The sequence below is a fragment of the Calypte anna genome, chromosome 6, assembly GCF_003957555.1.
Source record: "Calypte anna isolate BGI_N300 chromosome 6, bCalAnn1_v1.p, whole genome shotgun sequence".
Lineage (NCBI taxonomy): Eukaryota > Metazoa > Chordata > Aves > Apodiformes > Trochilidae > Calypte > Calypte anna.
This window is the reverse complement of record NC_044252.1, coordinates 10,737,542-10,755,898: the sequence shown is the minus strand read 5'-3', so window position 1 is coordinate 10,755,898 and position 18,357 is coordinate 10,737,542. Positions and strand designations below refer to the sequence as shown.

Here is an 18,357-nt window from a genome sequence, read left to right as displayed (position 1 = left end):
CTCAAAGTAGGCTAATATGTTAGAAAATGAGAGTCAGCAGGAGGCTCTGAGGTGATGCTTATAACCATTTCCTTTAACTTCCATTTGGTTTTTTTTTGTTGTTGTTGTAATTTCAGACAAGAAAGACAGCAGATTTGCATTACATTTGGGCATAGAGGAGTCCCAAATTACAAGTTTAATAGGAGCCATTTGAGGCTTCTTCCTATAAAGGGAAGATCACCCTCATCCCCAACATCGGTGCAGCCATCCAGTCTGGCTCACCACCTGCCTTGGCCTTTCTGAATCATCTCAAATAAAGCCCTGTGCAATCATCCAACATCTGCTTCAGGTAAATAACAACACTGGCATTACAAAGCCAACAAAAATGACTTGTTGGCCTTTTCTGAAGTCCAGATTGCACACGGTGCCTTTAGACACAGACTTGCTTGTGCTGGGGAAGTTTCTGCACACTCTATGTATGTAACTACCACTGCAGTTACAATTGCAAGTCGATGTTTTATAATTTGGTGTCATTTGTTTTAGATGTGGTCAAGTAACAAATAATTCTTATACAGTTATTGATGCAACTCAATAATACCAAAGCAAAGTTTTCTGGAAAAAACATTTTGATTAAAAGGGAAAAGATGACAGGGAGGGGAAAAACAGTACTAGATATTAAGATTTATCTTCAACTGCTGCTCTTTATTTTGCCTTCCTTCAGATACTTTCGTAATATTAGAGGTGAACAAGCAGTTTGTCCTACTGCTCCTCAAGCATGATCAGTATCTAAATATAGGAAGGGTAGCACAGTAGTCCCTCTGGCACCCATTAGCCTCTTAGATTTAGGACCTGATAATAAGCACAAGCCCAACTTCAGACTACTGACCAAAAGAAGTCAGGTCACCCACAGACCTGTGCAGTCTGAGTTCAGGTTTATGTCCTGCATGCAACCATCTTCAGACATTTTACTAAAATTTCTGCAACAGATGTTGTTATAAGGGCATTTTTAAGCATTACAGAAAGCAGATTGTTCCTTAGTATGCCTGCATACCATCCTACGAAAGTGGTTTAGTGGTCATGGTGAACCAAAAACAGGGGACAGAATTGCTTTCTATTACCTGTCTCCACCCTTTAAGGGGAATTTAGAAGGGTAATATGGAACAGAGACTTAAAGGTTAAAAGTTAAAACTAGAACAGGTTTACTAGAACAAGGAAGGGATTAGTGACATGTGTTATATACATATTAGTATATTTTTTCCTCATAAGAACTCAACTTAGATGATCACTTCCTGAAGTGCCCAAAGGACCCTTGTGACAAAGCCTACTCAGGAAAAGAGTATCCAGCTCTTCCCAGCATTCAGATCCTGCCGAGCACATGGTGACCCCATATCAAAGGGCTGGAGCCTCTCTCTGAGACCTCCAAGAACAGGAACCAGCATGGAAGAGGGGAACAGGAAGGAAGGGGGGCTTCTGGTCCTCCAGGAAGCAGGCAAGAATACTGACCCCTCTTTGTTCCACCTCACCACCCCCCTAGATCCCTCAGTGTCCTAAACAGTCTCATGACCTCTGGGTGACACCGCCGGCTACAGGCCTCCAACTTCACCCTGAACCATTCATCACTACAAGAGACAGTGAGCACAAATACAGGAAATCCCATTTCAACTTGAGAAAATACTTTTCCCACTGGGACACTGAACACTGGAACAGGTTGCCCAGAGAGACTGTGAAGGCCACAGCCTGGGAGATATTAAAAACTTAACTAGACATGGATCTGAGAAGCCTGCTTTAGGTAGGTATGCTCTGGGCTAGGGGTCAGATTTGGCAGTCTCCAGAAGTCCCTTCCAATCTCACCTCGTCTGTGACTCGGAGGCAGTCTCTTCATTCAATTACATGACACAGCAACAGCCAAGCACTGTTTTCTGCTCTTAAATCCAAGAAGATGAGCAAGTCCCTTCTTATCTCTCTCTGCTTCTGTAGATCTGTGCCTTTTCATATTCACTATAATATGTAATGTTTCATTACAGTTCTTGCAGTAAGGACAGACTTAAATTAGTTCCTTTTCCAGGACCAATGTTGAGCATAACCTGAAAAAATGCGACAGGCAGACATTGGAACACTCCTAATGAGAATAGTAAATTAACTGATGTTGTTACTGGCTTAGTAGAAATCCGTGATGGTTTTAATTGGGAAAACAGTGCCAGGAAAAATAAGAAAATCCTATTGCTTCATCAGCATGGAATCAATAACATAATTTGTTTATATCCTGTACCATTCAACACTATGAAATATTAAGAAAATCCTCACCAAATAGGTAAATATTGTTAAATAATGGCTGTTACTGAATTGCAGGACACAGTTAACACCAATTTGCTAGCTTTTCCTGACACAAAAACTCAAAAAAACACCCAAAGCAAAAACAAAACAAAACAAAAAAACAGGGAGCTGGAATAGAGGAAAGAAATCTGTGTATGGGTTCTAATCCAATTTGGAGACAGTCTGCTGGTAGGAGGAAAGAAGAATTAGCATCACACAAAAACTACCCATCAGAATAGTTTATTAAAAGGTAGTTACAACATGTGATAGACAAAGCTGATACCATACAATTATGCTTAATTATATATATAGGGAAGACAATACAGTTACATTAAGAAAATGCACAGGACTTTGATTAGTAGATTAATATAAGAATGAGGCTAAAACAGATAGAAAGAAGCTGAGGAAAGGTTCATAGAACCTTACAAAAAAAAAGTTAGCCAAAAGTATATCTTTAAAAATTATTATGAGCTTTTCTTTCTATGTCAGTTTCAGAAAGACATAGCACCTTTCTAGGTTTAGGTCTACAAAAGTAGACCTAAATAACATTATCAAATCATTTTTTGTACCTAGTGCATAGTTTCATGATGGCCAACCTCAGCTGTTTCTCACCTCATCTTTAGAGCTTTCCTAACCTCCAAAGCATTGCATTATTTTAATTACTTACAGCATGTAGCAGCATGCTAAGCCATTTCCTTACCATAATTATCACCTGTTTTAGTTCTATCATGGTAAGAAATACAAACATGCAAGTGATTTCCATCCAAAGCTGTTGTCCGCAAGAGCCTCTGGCTCTGAAGAGGTCAGCTTTTGGCTAATTCAAGTAAGATCCATACATTTATCTCAGCGCTGAATACGCCTTGCTCTTTTCATCACTAATAGTATCTATTTTATAGCAGTCTATTAAAACAGCTTTCATCTGACAGAGAAAGAAGTTCTCTTACAAGATTTTGGAAAATTTTAGCACATCCTAAACCCAAGATAAAAGTCTACTGCAGAAGCCAAAACTCCCTTCACATGGTTGTGTCTATTTCCAGGGATTTTTTTTTTTTTTTACTGTTGTCCATCTGCTAACCTTAGAAAGCTACTAATTGTGTTAAAAATACCCAAACAACACAACAGCAATAGAAATAGTCAAGCAATTAGCATTAAATATCAGAAAACAGAAAATACTCATACACTAAATGACCCCCAAAGTTGGTGATCCAGGAACCCCTGGAGCTGATCTGTACACACAGCTATACCGCAACCTAATGCTCTGCCAAGAGTAGCAAAACACTTACTGGGCTTTATACAGCTGAAGTGTGAGTGGGAGGAAGCACTACCAGAGGTGAAGGTTCTTGGGAAGGTAATTGATTAATTGTTAAGGATTATTTGTTTTGGGTTTTACGTTTCAGTGCTTGACAGAAAAAAAGGAGCCTCATCACTGGGAGCAGCCTGGCAAAAGGCAGGCATTTCAGGAGGAGCATCAGCACTGTGGGTCTGCTCAGGTTCTGAACATGTCCTGAACTCTGAGGTTCTTTAGAAAAAAAACTTGTTCTTTATAGATCCCCTCAGATAAACAAGACTTTGCTTTCAGCTCTGGTTTTTTCTTCTGGGCATTACAGCATGTCTTGTCCTGAGAGAGCTCTAAGCCTGGTTCCTGAGAAGTTCCAAAGCCTCAAGCTGGCATCAGCAGTTTGCTGGAAGATACGAAGGAAACTTGAATGGAGATTTAACATTACCAGGCTGGCTACAGAAAGGCCACAAAAATTTGGCAATGCTACAGCCTGTGCATCATCCTTCCTCTCAATATTTGCACCTGTGCTGGGTGACCATTTGTCAGCTAAGCAATGGTATCTCCCACCCGTGGCTTGAAGAAACTGAGAACGTTTTTCCTCCAAGCAAGTTCAAAAGTGTTGTTTTAGATGGAGACATTATCTGATAAAGCCAAAACAGAGCCCTGAAGTTTCACCTGAGGAACTAACTCTGCAGCTATTCAAGAAAAGGTGGAGACTAACTGGCAGCTTTATTACCTCTACTCCCCCACCCTCTGTTTTTTAACTCTGTAGGGTGTAAACTCATCAGAGATGGGAGAGGCTGTCAGGTACCACAGTTGGTGTTGGTTTAATGGTGCTCTGCCCTGGGGCTGCAGTTAAATACTGAGAGCAGAGAGCAGTGGCAGCTGTCACAGGTGGTGCCACCCCACGGCAGAGGACACGGGGTGAGTGCATCTCGGCAGCTCCGGGGCAGAAATCCTGGGGTTCGGCAGAACCTGCGCCTGCAGCTTCATGGAGCGGGCTGGTTGACTGCATACTTAAAGCAGGTGCAGGATGCTCACATGGTCTGTTCTGCTGGTCCCCGTGTAAGGCAATGGTAAGTGTTGCACGATGACAAGAGGGAAGAGGGGAATATGGGTGGGTTAATATCTTAAGGTGTCAGCAAGCTCTTGAGGAAGGGGATGTACTGAAAGCCATAATTATTTAAGTTGTTCAGCAATCCTTTGGTGATACCTCATTAGTTGGAACCAAAAAAATTTGTTGAAGTCAGAGTGTGCTGTGAGTATTCATCTGTTCTAGGCTACAAATTGACTGTGAAACATCACACAGAGTCTCAGTAGTGCTCCTTACTGTTGTCAGTGTTGATGGAGTGGCACCCTGTGAACTACAGCGTTTTCTAGTGCAGATGTGGCTGGAGTGATTAGGAAATGCAATCAACTTAAATCCTCCTCTTTCTTGTGCTGTAGCAACAGCCAGAATGGTATGAGAAAGTCCTGAGGGCAATACGTGGGGTGCTGTATCCACCTGCAGTGTCAATACTGCTGTAAGTTTACAGCTTTTTCACAAGTGAGCAAAGCCAAGACACAAGAAAAGATCAGGAATGGTCAGCTGACAGCCCTAGGTGAAGTTTGTGGCTGTAGACAGCCGGTGGTGTGAGAAATAGTAAATCCCCATATGGGCTGTTAGTTGAAGAGCTAAGGATGTAATCCCATGAACCACAACTCTGTCTGTCATGTGCCTTTGCACCCCCAGGTGTTTAATGCCGTCTTTGCACCTGCATTAAATAACAATCTTTAAATAGCCATGGTTTCCCACTGAACCCATTCAGTGCTCAAGAGTTGCCTTGTTGCTCAAATGGTTGTATCTTTAAGGAAGATGTGGGTTTTTTTTAGTAGAACACATTGGGAAAAGACTCTCTCTAGAAGATAAGGTAAGACAGAAATCAAAAGTTAGCTTTACAGTAGAAATGAGTGATATGTGAGGGAAAACTAATTAGTTTTGTCTTGCTTATAGATTTTCAAGGTAGGAAACTTTTAAACCAAATTATGCAAACTTCTATTAAGTACATATTCTTATATGTTTTCTGACTTTGAGCCTTGGAAAAAATTGTGATTTTTTTCATATGTCTGAGAAATTATGAATTCAGAGGAAACTCATGTTTGCTATCTCCCAAGGAAAGGTAAAATGGATCTAAAAGTATACAGCATAGGATTTTAGAAGAGATGGCTAAGTATTCATTCTGGTTTAGATCTGTTACAGTGACAAGTCATTGTGCCTTCTTCTCTCAATTTTCCTTCCTGCAAAGTAGAACTAATGATTTCTAAATGTAGTATTTATCTGTATGCAGAGGGTGCAATTACTGCCAACACAGGCTGTGCTGCAGTTCAACGTGAAAGTTAGAAATAGCTCTCAGTAAAGATCTTAATTTTGCAATTGACTGATGTATATACTTTCAGTAAATTGGGACTGAAAATCTTTAGGAAAAAATACTTTATTTAGCAATTTTAAAGATAATGCTAATACACCATGTGTGTGGTAGCCTTTTCAGGTGATTAAATGCCCAGCTGAAGTGGGGCTTTATAGCTGAAGCCAAGATATAAACAGCACCATCATATGTTTCCAAGAATAGCAAAAGATGGAAGATGCTGTGATTTTGAAATAATGGAAACTGTTTTTCTTGCTGCTTGAATGGATAGAAAACAGCCTTGGTTCCCCTATCTTCCCATTTCCATCCTTTTGGAGCAGGACCAATCTGCCTCTTTCAGGTGGGCTCTGGAAATTAACTTTGGTTTGATCTGCAGTTTCTGTGAGAGGATGGACCCAGCAGGTCATATTTAGTGTTACTGATGGTTTTATTTTGTTGAGATGGCAGAATATTTTTATTTTGCTGTAAATCTTAGTAACTGAATTGATCAATCATTGTATTTACTGCCAAAGCTGCACTGGGACCGTGCAGGTGTGCAGTGGGGAAGTTTGCCAGTGGTAGCTTTTTCCCAAGAAGAGTTTCCTTTCCTGGGACTCAGCCCAGAGGTGTTTTGTTGTTTTCCTGGACTTCCCCAGCCTGCAAGTATCAGCTCTGCTTCGGTGTTGCCCCCATGCATGTGGCTCTGAGTGTTGTTGCTGAGCAGAGTAATCCATGAGAAGAGGCTTCCTTATGCTATTTTCTCCAGAAGATGAATTAATTCATAACATACATAATTCATAGAATCATAGAATTGGCTGGGTTGGAAGGGACCTCAGAGATCATCGAGTCCAACCCTTGAACCACCGTTGCGGTTGCTAGACCATGGCACTGAGTGCCACATCCAGTCTCTTTTTAAATATCTCCAGGGACGGAGAATCCACCACTTCAGCAGGCAGCCCATTCCAATGCTTGATCACTCTCTCCGTAAAGAAATTCTTTCTAATATCTAACCTAAACCTCCCCTGGCACAACTTAAGACCATGCCCTCTTGTCTTGTTGAAAGTTGTTTGGCAAAAGAGACCAGCCCCCACCTGGCTCCAACCTCCTTTCAGGTAGTTGTAGAGAGTAATGAGGTCTCCCCTGAGCCGCCTCTTCTTTAGGCTGAACAACCCCAGCTCCCTCAGCCTCTCCTCATAGGGTCTGTGCTCGAGTCCCTTCACCAGCCTTGTTGCCCTCCTTTGGACCTGCTCCAGCACCTCAATATCCTTCCTGAACTGAGGGGCCCAGAACTGGACACAGTACTTGAGGTGTGGCCTCACCAGGGCTGAGTACAGGGGCAGAATCACTTCCTTGGACCTGCTGGTGACGCTGTTCCTGATCCAGGCCAGGATGCCATTGGCCTTCTTGGCCACCTGGGCACACTGCTGGCTCATGTTCAGCTTCCTGTCGATCCAGACTCCCATGTCCCTTTCTGCCTGGCTGCTCTCAGCCACTCTGTGCCCAGCCTGTAGCTCCCCATGGGCTTGTTGTGGCCAAAGTGCAGGACCCGGCACTTGGCAGTGTTAATTCTTTCAATCCTCCTAATTTTGGTGCTTTGAATTTTCAGTACTGGACAATATTTATCAAGAAAGCAGAGATGTTCCTTCAAACAGGACAATAATGCATTGGTTTGACACCTGCAAAGGCGTCTGAGAAAGGAAGAAGTCCTATTGAAGTGTGATAGAACACAGTGTCTCAAGATTAGTCTCTAGGCTATTTCCAGGCCTTGGGTCACAGCACAGCATCACTAATTTGCTCTGTTGCTTCTGAGGGATCTAAATTAACTTATCCATATTCTGAGCATTTAGTGCTTTCCTAGTTCCCAGCACTTAGCACAGAAACCAGGAGAGAATGAAGAAAACCAAGAAGGGTAAGTAAACAGAGGCAAAGAAAACAGAGTTGCTGAAGTTCAGCAACCCCTGGGTCTTTTGTATGCTGATCCACCTGAACGCAGTCATTTTAGCATTCCTAAAGCATGTATGGGTAACATGCTCAAAATGGAATACTTGTTTCCAAAAGAGAGAAGAAAAAAAAAAAATAGCTGAGATGTGGGGGGACTTGGGAGGGAAGCTGCTCTGGCATTGTGCTGAGGCATTTCCTCAAGCTCTTCACTCCTGGTCTATGTAGAAAGCTGCTCATGAGCAGCACTGGTGGCAGGGTGCTGGGCAAGGGTCCTGTCCTTCTCACTTGGCATCTGGGAGCTGTTGGCAACTGACCACAGGAACAAACACCTAAAGCTTGATGTGACTTGAGCTTGATGATGTTTTCAGGTAACAACTGTAAAATGATACAGCACTGAACAATAGCGTTTAGTGAGCTCTATACTAGAACATGATTCTGGTGTCAGCACTTTCCGATATGAATTTTTGGAACAATTTAAAAATACTTGGTTCTTAATGTTTTAGTAGTCTATGATAGATTCACAGGTTTAGTCTGTAAGAATCATGTAACAGCTTTTCCTTGGATGCATTTATGGCTTGTTGACACTAATGTAATCTACTTAAGTGAATAATTCAGAAATAATCTCAAATTACTCTGGCTAAACAAGAGGGTATCTAATAAAGCTGTAAAGGGTTTTGATATGATTAATATTAATTTAGTTCTTGTAACTTCCTTTTATACCTCATATGAATAACTGCACTGTACTTACATAATTTTTCCTTGTCCTGCAAGACTTTTTTGTCAGTTGTAACATTACCTTGAAATGTGGATGAAGATCTCACTGAGCTCTAATATACTCCGGTTTCTTCTACAGCTTCTAAACAGCACGCATCCATGCATCCCTGTCAGCTGCCAATGGGATAGTGGGTAGCTATGTGTTCTTCTATAAATCTTATGTTTTGTAAGTTATTCTAATACAATGAATAAACTTGTTGTGGTGAAAGATGAATTGGTATTTTTTTAACTTTTTGTTTTCAGTTAGTTAAATTCTCTTCTACCAATGGTCAACTGATCCACTGAAATATATGGGAATGTGCTAAGTTGGCATTCTTGATTTATTGCTTTTGCTTCATGACCTTTTTCAAAAGTGCACTATTCAAATTTGCTTTTCAGTGCTAGATGAGAGATCATTAACCTGCCCTCTTTAGAGCAAGCCTACCAGTAAAGAAAGGCATAAGTTAATGAAACCTGCACTTCTAGATAATGTGCAGGGAAAAACCCTTTTAAAACACAAGCCTGGCATTCCTACAGCATGGCTTCAGGCTTCATGGAAAAAACAATGAAGTGATAGCAACAGCTACAGAACATGGCCCAAGTTCTGTCTAGCAGCCCAAGTTCTGGGTTGAAGTAGGTGTGAGTCTCAACTGATTTATCTGATCTCTCTTCAGTTCCATTCAATCCCACCGAGTATCTGCTCGGTCTGAAGTGTTCGCCTGTAGAAGCTGATGCGATGGTCAAAGCGAGTGGTGCATTCCCACCGGGCTCTGGGGTCTTGTTTGCAGCCCGGAAAGATGGATGGTTGGTTGGTTGGTTGGTTTTGTTTAGCTAATAAGAAGCTAAATGAGGGGGGAAGGCACTGCAAGTGGCAGACGGAGTCCTAAACCTCCCGACCTGCGGAGGACCGGGAGCATCCCGGGCTCCTGGTGCGGGCTGAGCACCACCTGGGCCGGGGAAGGGCAGTGCCCAGCAGGAGCCGTGTCTGGTATCCCGCCGTGGAACCGAAGTTATGTGGGAAGAGGGGGTGTGGTCTCCCCGCCGCTCCGGTGAACGGCCCAGCTTAGGGGCTGGGGTGGACCGAGCCGCCCGGGCTCACCGGGGCCGTCCGACCGGCAGGTGAGGGGCGTGCTTCCCACCTCACCGCGGGGCTCTCCGGACGGGAGCCGAGCTCCGCGGGGGGACCGGTCCTCCTGCGGGAAGGGCGGGAGGAGCCCCCGCGGGGTCCCGGTCCCGCCGCAGACGGACTCTTTGCCGCGCGGCGGCTGCTCGGCCCCCTCTCCGCGCTCTGCCTGGCGGAGGAAGACGGCGCGTGGTGCCGGTCTCCATGGCAGTGGGCTGCGAGGGCGGAGTGGTCGGGGCCGCAGCGCGGCGGTGAGCGAGCGAGCGCGCGAACGAAGGAGGGAGGGAGAGGGAGGGGAGAGAGGGAGGGGAGAGGAGGGAAGGAGGGAGAGGGAGAGAGAGAAGGGGGACGGACGGACGGACGGAGGGAGCGCGCGCGCCCCTGGCCCTCCCCCGCCCCTCGGTGTTTGTGTCAGGGCTGCTGGCGGCGGAGCGGCCCCGCGGCGCTGGCCCGGCCGAGGGGCGCCGACCCAGCCCGCGGCTGAGGCGAAGAGCCCCGCGCCTGTCCCCGCTCCGCGCCGCTCCCGCCATGGGCGGCCCCTAGAGCAGCGGGGATCGGCGGCTGGTGCGGTTCCTGCGCGGCAGCGGCGGCGGCCATGGCGGTGGCGGTGGAGACGCGGCCGGAGCTGGTGGGGAAGCGGTTCCTGTGCGGCGGCGGCGGCGAGGAGCCGCCAGAGAGCGGGCGCTGGCGGGCCGGGGTCATCCGCGCCGTCTCGCAGCGGGACTTAGACAGCCCCGACCTGGCGGTAAGAGCCCCGGGCCGGGCCGGGGGGCTGCGGAGGGGCTGAGGCGGCGGCGCGGGGCCTGCGGCGAGGGGCGGTGGGGGCGCCCCAGGTGGGCCCGGCGTGACACAGCCCTGCGCCTGGGGGGCCGCGGGGGCGCGGGCAAAGTGCGTGTCAGCGCCCCGGCGGGGACAGCGGCCGCGGAGCCCGCACCGCCACCTCCTGGGGTCGGGGCCGGAGCGAGGTGAGTTTCCCCGGAGCGTGTGCGGCCGCGGTGTGTGGGGAGGCAAGCGGCGGCCCCCTTCGTGCCCCTGGCGCGGATGCGGCTCCTGGCCGTGCAGCCGCCTGAGGCTGCGGTGTCGCTACGGGAGAGCGAATACCTGGCCTGAGGGAAAAAGCAGTCTGCGGCTGGAGGGACTCGGGCTGAGGTGAAGGTGTTTGTTCCAGGGGAATGCAGAAACTGTCGTCGTGAAGCACTGGCCGACTGGTCTAATGGACTGGACGCTGTAGTGAACGTCGTTATTGAAATAATATCATTGTTTCCCTTCCTTCTGTGTCCGCTGTCACTGTTTTCCTAAGGGGTGTAGGAATGTGCGTGGATGTTAGCGAAGGAGCTAGGTTATGCTCTGTTGTGCACTCTCTCTCACTGGGGTGGGGGGGAACACGACCAGGATTTCCTTGGGTTGGTGTTAGGAATGTATAATCTATAAAATAGAGTTTTATTATGCTTTGTGGACTTGGTCGTTATTTTATTTGTGAATTCTGGGGTCTAACGAGTGTCGTGTTACTGCTGCGGTTGTCTCCTTCCCTGTTTTTGTGTTATTTGGTGCTTCCGACAGCACATTTAAAAATATCACGACTATGTAAATGGCAATTACGTAGGCTAAAAAAAGGAATCACCGAATTGCACTGGGTAATCCATATTGCTGCTGGTAAGGAGGAGGCGTTCACAGCCAAACATGGTTTGGGGTAGAACGTGGCCTTTTTTGACAAACTCATCAAGTATCTGGGATTTAGACACTATTGATTTCTTGATGCAATAAGTGTGATTCACAAAATTAAGGATTCTAATTTTCTTAGCTCCCAGGCTTTGAGCTTTGTTTTAGAAACAGAATGACACTTTAAATGCTACTTCTTAATAAAATTGTGGGCTGTGTTTTTTCCTCCACTCTCCAGCTATAACTGAAGTAGCATGCTGTTTGTGCCCTTTTTTATGAAATAGCCTGTGTTTTCATCCTTTGGTTATATGTGAGAATCATCTAGAATGCTGTATTTTTATACCCTATTTGGATGTTATTCTTTCAGGGTAGTGTTTTCTAGAATTCCATATACAATTATGGAAACACTGAGTAGTGTTTAAGGGGATATTTACTAACATTTACAAGTCAGAGCCATAATTTGTAAACTGTAGTGGCAGAGCTGACATAGAGAGGGGCTATTTCAGGGGTTGTATCATTTATGTTAAATAGAGAACGTGTCTTGCATACTGTAAATATTTGCTGCTCTTCCTAACTTAGCTATTGGGGTGTTTTTCTCTTCAGATACTCTATCAATACAATTCTTGGTAATTTAAGGAAGAGCTGTCAAGTTACAGCTGGTTTTGGAGGCAGGATGACTAAGGGTATGCTTATGTGCCATAGTGGAGCACCATTTGGATAGATCCAAGCTACCTGAGAAGCAGGATGGATGCTCCAGCCTGGGTGCAGTGCAGTGCTAATGTGGCCATATTCTTTCTGCTATTTGAGCTGGCTACACAGCACTGCATTATGCTATGTAAATGGAGTGTTAGAAGCCTGGTACGGTTTTGGAAATACTATCTAAGTCTAATAAGTTACAAACTGGTGTTTACGGGGTGGCTGAGGGGGAGGCAATGGTGCTCCATTAGTTAAGTGCTGTGTTTGGTTTTTGTGTTACCTGTTCTCTGTCCCCAAGCTACAAACAAATGTAAACCACAAAGGGAGTGGGCAAAGAAGGAAAGGGTAAGGTTTCTGTTAGCAACAGGTAGTTTCTATGGGTTAGGCTTTCCTTTTGCATTTGTAATTAATGTTATCCTGTCATTAGTTGATAACTGCTAACATGAGTATCCTTTTCCCCTGCCCCCAGTGAAGGACAAGGGCATTTTTCTCTTAACCCTGGTTTCACATTTGCTATCCTCCATGGAGTGAGTGCTGCTCTTATCCTTCCTTACATTTTGAGGTGACTGTCCCTGTGTATATCTCCAGACCATTCTGCTACTTATCACTGGAGTGAAGTGGTAATTTTTTTGGACAGTTTCATTGCTGCCCACAGGGTGCAGCATAAAGTGTTGAAATTGACTTTTTGTCAATTCCGTGTTTTCCTGCCTCTGTCTGAGCAGGATGGATATTGCAGAAATAGAGAAGATGCCCTCAGCCCCAGGAAGGGAGCATGGCATCCGTGGCATTTTCAACATGCTTTGCAAATGACCAGAACTGGATTAGCTTTTCATCCTATCTTTGGAAGGAAATATCATTTACATTGTCTTTGCATCTTTTCTTCCTTAATAAATGTGAACCTTTTGGGCAGTTTCAACCAATTTAAGAGCACGAAGAAGTCTTTGCCTCAATCTGTGAAAGCTGACATCTGAGGGGCCATGAGAGCCATCCCCTGAAAAAACCCACAAAGGCAGGGAGGTCGTGGCATTTCGCGCACTCCTCCTGGAAGTAAGGACGTGGTCTCCAGCTGGCTGACCAGCATGCACTGAGCTTCACACCAGCTACAGCATATGCTGCCTCTTTCTAAACACCATACAGAGACGGGTAGGTGGTGAGGGATGGAGTTGATGGTACATGAAGGTGGGTTTAAGGGCACAAGAAAAAGCTGAGCGTTAACAAAAGTTATGAGAGCAGACGTCTGTATTTGGATGCAGGAATGTAGGGACACATGGACAGTTTTATGAAGTGAAGGATCTTAGGGAGACATGGGCAAGCTTAGAGGCAACTGATGTAATAAATGTTAAGTGACCACAGGGCTTCTAGGAGCAAATCCACAGGAAACCAAGCTTCATTAGTTCTGCTGTAAACAGAACTACTCATTAAATCAGGAACTCCAGACCTGAAGGCTGGACTAGCTGCTCTCTGTTGGTGACCCATCAAGTGAAGACTCCAGTTTTCAAATGCTGCTAAATTAGTTTCGTGATTGTATTCTCATAACTAAGTTAATTAATATTTTCACAATTGGATTTATTGTCCTGGTAAGCAAATGAAGAGCTCAGTTACCCAGTATATTTTTCCTGATAAGTATATTTTTCCTGCTTCATGAAAGTATGTTAAATGACTCTTTCTTTGTACGTTTCATGATTGCAGTAAAGTTGATATGTAATCTCTTGTGTTTTTCTTAAAAGAGATATTTGAGAATACTGAAGCTTATTTTCTGCTATTGTTTTGTGGAATTTTTGCCTTCTTCAGATTTCTTAATAATTCATTGCTAATGATAAGTATGGTGAAAACAAGTGGCACTGGCTGTAAGTACTGCTGGTGTTCTGGAAGGTGAATGCTAGTGGTTCAAGTGGCAGCTTGGTAGTTAGACCTCTTGATCTTTCATTTGTGAGCATCCCTGTTGCATGAAAAGCATTAAAAAAAAGGGGAAAAATTTCATATACATATATATATACTTGTGCGTGTGTGTGTGTGTGTGTGTTTCACTACTAATTGAGAGAATTCTCTATTTTCACTTATGTAACAGTGGGTGATATTAGAGGAAGCTAGAATTTTTCCTTACTGGTAACTGCCTGGAAAAGCCTGCGTGCTGCTCTGATTCCAGTGATAACCCTGGGCAAATAAATGGGCAGGAGGAAAGAGGTGGAGTCGCCACCACACGATATACCCTGTCTTTACTGTCCCATAAGAATTGCTTTCTGGGCCACAGGTTGCAAAGTGTTCATTAAATTACTACTGCCAAGATTTGATGTGGTGCTGACAAAATCGTTTTCCTGTATTATGCATAAGAAGTTGTTATTTAAAGGAGTAAAAGTTAAAAATAATTCTAATAATTTGACTTGTATTTTTGCTTACGGAAAGTGCTTCAGCATTCTGTGAATCTTCATGGCTCTGCAGTTGCATATTGACTATAGTCATATATTCAGCTGTATATTTTCTTCTAGTGAAAGAGAAAATGGAAGTAAGCTTTTAAACACATACTGTGCAACCCTTAATAAAAAGTGTAGTTATAAATTGCACTGATTATTGATATGTGAATATTCCTGCCATGACATCTATGGGTTGGAATACAAGATCAAGAATGTGTACTTTGATAGTTTTTAATGTTTTATGATAGGCAGATATAACTTTTAGGAACTGTGCATAGGGAAATAGACTGTAGCAATAAGTCACCATGTTTGATGTCCTTCATTAAACATTATATATTAGTGATAGTTTGAATAAGTTGTTTGATTTTTATTTATAGTAAAATCAGTAAGATATTGTGGGGGAAATAATACATAGGTAGTTTTGGTAAATTGTAGTTTTTTAGTGTCTGATCTTTGGTAATTGACAAACAAGGAGTTGTTAAAAATTCACCATGTCCGGTAAAACCATTTGAAGAGCAGCAGACTTTGTGTGTCTGATTTAACTGAATTTACTCTTGCTTAACAGTAAAATGGAGGTTCAGGAAGTGCAATGGAAACTTACCGGTATTTGATTACAGATAACATGAAAATAAATCAAAATAATTGCTGGTAATTTGAAAGTAAAACATTCTAGAGAGGTACTCCACATTTTAGAGTTTGTCACTAAAAGTTGAATTTGCCTTTGTTTATGGAGCTGCTCTTACCCAGTCTTTTTATTATCTGTAATTATTTTAATCCTCATGCTTCTGCATTCCCAAACTTTGAATGCAGTATGGTTTTGTCATACAGGCATAGAATTGTGCTTCTCTAGGTTGCATTTGTTTTCTGCCATGTATTGATTTTCAGTGTGCTGTTTTGCATTGTCCTCTCTTCCTTTCACTAAGCTAGTTTTTAAGGAGAAATTGAATATATTAATTTTTTCAACACTTTGGAGCTAACCTATTTAAGAATTAAATACTTATTTTTTTCATTCCTTGTTTTAGAAAGACATGCTTTCAATTGTAAACCCTGAAATATACTGGAAGATGCAGAAATATGCATTAAACTAGTTGTGCATAACTTGTTGGTGGCTAATGGATTTTAAAGATAGTACAAACTTCTGTGCAAGCATCTTGAGTTAAAGATGAAGAGCAAGTTGTTGATGCTGAGCCTGTCATGTTATTTACTCCAGCTAGTTGAGATAATGATAAAAACATTCCAGAATTTACCATGTCACTTCCACCTCTGGATCCAGACATGGAGAGTTGTTGTAGGATGCATTTTTTGTGTGTTTTGAAGTTGGTTTGAAAGGAGTGGGAGAAGCTCAAAATGCAACAGGGATTTAGATAATTTTCCGTTGTTTCTACTATTCTGTTTCATTACTGAAACAACAAGAGTCTTGTAAGTTCTGGAGCATATCAGCTTGGGCAATCTTCTTGGCTCAGTGGTAAAGAAAACTTCCTATTTCCTTTCTGTGTTTCTAATACAACCGAGCTTGTCATCCTGTGCTTGTGAATGTCATCTCATCTGTCTTCCAAAGTTAGTTCAGGGTTCAGGAAGGAGTCTCTCATTATAATTTGACAAAAAGATCAAACAGGAGTGTTTTCTGTGAAAATGGCTGCAAGGGTTCAATGCTTTATACCCTGCCCTTCCCTTTGTTTTTGTACTAAAATAATCATAGAATCATAGAATAGCTAGGGTTGGAAGGGAACTTGAAGGTCATCTGGTTCCAATACCGCTGCCATGAGCAGGGCCATCTCCTACTAGGTCAGGTTGCTCAAGGCCTCATCCAGCCTGGCCTTGATTGAACACTTCCAGGGAGGAGACATCCATAACTTCCCAGGGCAACCTGCCCAGCCTCACAGGAAAGAGTTTTTCCCTAATGTCTCTAACCTAAATCTCCATTCTTAAAGTTCAAAACCATTGCCCTTTGTCCTCTTCCTACACATCAGTGCAAAAAACCCTACCCCAGCTTTCTTGTGGGGATTCTTTTAGTTACTCAAAAGCTGCTATGAGGTCACCTCAGAGCCTTCCCTTCTCCAGGCTGAACATCCCCAACTTCCTCAGCCTGTCTTGACAAAGGGTGTGCTCCATTCTCTGATCACTTTTGTGGCTCTCCTCTGGACACGCTCAAGGAGCTCTGTGTCCTTACGCTGGGGACTCCAGAACAGGGCACAGTGCTCCAGGTGGGGTCTCACAAGAGCAGAGTAGAGGGAATCACCTCCCTCAACTGGCTGGCTGTGCTTTGATGCAGCCCAGGACCTGGTTGGCTTTCTGCACTGCAGGTGCATGTTGATGGCTCATGTTAAGCTTCTGGACCACCACCACCCCAAGTCCTTTTTGGAGGGGTCTAAAAAAACCCCAAAAATGAATCCACAAAACAAAACAGGGCTTAGCCATGTTGAAGTGTTTTTAAGAAATGAGTGGTCATTTTATAGGAAGCCATTCTTTCTGAGCATGTGCCAGGATATCAAAACCAGCTTGAGAACAGCAGAACTGTTCTTTATTGTCAAATTGGGCAAACTTAGAAAGTGGTACTTTTAAAATTTGGCCAAAAATAAGCTTAACCTTCATATGATCCTACTGTCATTGAGTTGTAGAGATGCTGAAGTTCTGTCAGTGATCTTGAATTACTGCTGGGATCAGGCTTGGCCTTCCCTTTCAGTAAGGGTCAGTAAGCTGCTTCTGGTTTTTTTTTTTTGGAAGAAAGTATGTATCTGTGAAGTTTACCTTAAGCTGGCAGCAAACTGGTTGTCTTAGAAGAGACACTGCTATGATGTGCTGGTAATGCCCTCTTCTGTACTTTCAGCAGCACCTTCAGTTCGGTGTTGCTGCGGGGTTGGTTTCTCTCCTTGCCCTTCTAGGTAGGGACTGAGGCCTTCTGTGCTTGTAACCAGCTTGTTCTTTGAAGCTGGTTGGGAATTTTAAGCTAAACTAATGCTATTTTGCTTCATTATATTGACTGATCCAGAAACTTACCTTCCTTAGTTGATGTCACTCCTGTGCTGTAAGATGCAATGAGAGCATGGGAATTAGAACAACCTTGGGGATTTTGCTCTCTTTTGCTCTTTAGTAATTTTCTTTAAAATACTTTCTTCAATTTCTTAAATTATTTGACTTTAAACAGCTGTTTCTCTTTTCAGAATTAAGTGGAATGGAGCCACATAATCTGCATGTGAGGTAGTTGCCTTTGAGTACATACAGAAACTGCTTGAGCTAATTCAGGTACTCTGTTCAGAGCTTCATGGGCACAAAAGATTCAGGGTAATCCTCTAGGCTTTTAGCTTGACCCTTCCATGACAACATTTTTAGAAGTTTTGGAGACTGTGGTTCCACTGACATTTCTCTTGGTGGCAGTGCTGGATTAATTTTTTAACCCTGAGTTTCCTGATCCACTCACCATATGGCACTCCAAGCAGTTACTTGAGGAGGTGGCATGGGATTGATCAGAGGCGAATGGCTGAGGGTAGGAGGAGCTTAAGCTGACACAATTTCCAGGAGAAATGTCATTGGACCATTGCTTGAACAAAGTAGTTGCAAATGAGCTTAAGTATCCTGTGAGAGTTGCAGTCACTAACTAGTAAATTTATCCTAACCTGTTTGGTTGTAATGCATGTATCTTGTACTGTAATTGAATTAATGGTATTTATTCACTCAGTATGAATAATTCATTCTTTCACTTGAATAAGAAAATATATGTTCGAAATAACCCATACCACTATCATTTTATATCAGGCAATGCTATCTTTATTTGCAGAGGCAAGTTTTGGAAGAACAGATGTGTAATCAACTGCTCTGAGG

At 43.6% G+C, this 18,357-nt stretch overlaps 1 protein-coding gene across 1 annotated transcript in view; it reads left to right on the top strand.

The window, feature by feature from the left end:
- Positions 1-10,390: 10,390 nt before the first annotated feature.
- JMJD1C (jumonji domain containing 1C) overlaps positions 10,391-18,357 on the top strand; it is a 163,901-nt gene continuing 155,934 nt past the window's right edge. The window contains exon 1 of the mRNA XM_030452804.1: positions 10,391-10,517. The gene's annotated coding sequence lies outside the window, so the exon portion shown is untranslated. The remainder of the gene's footprint in view (positions 10,518-18,357) is intronic.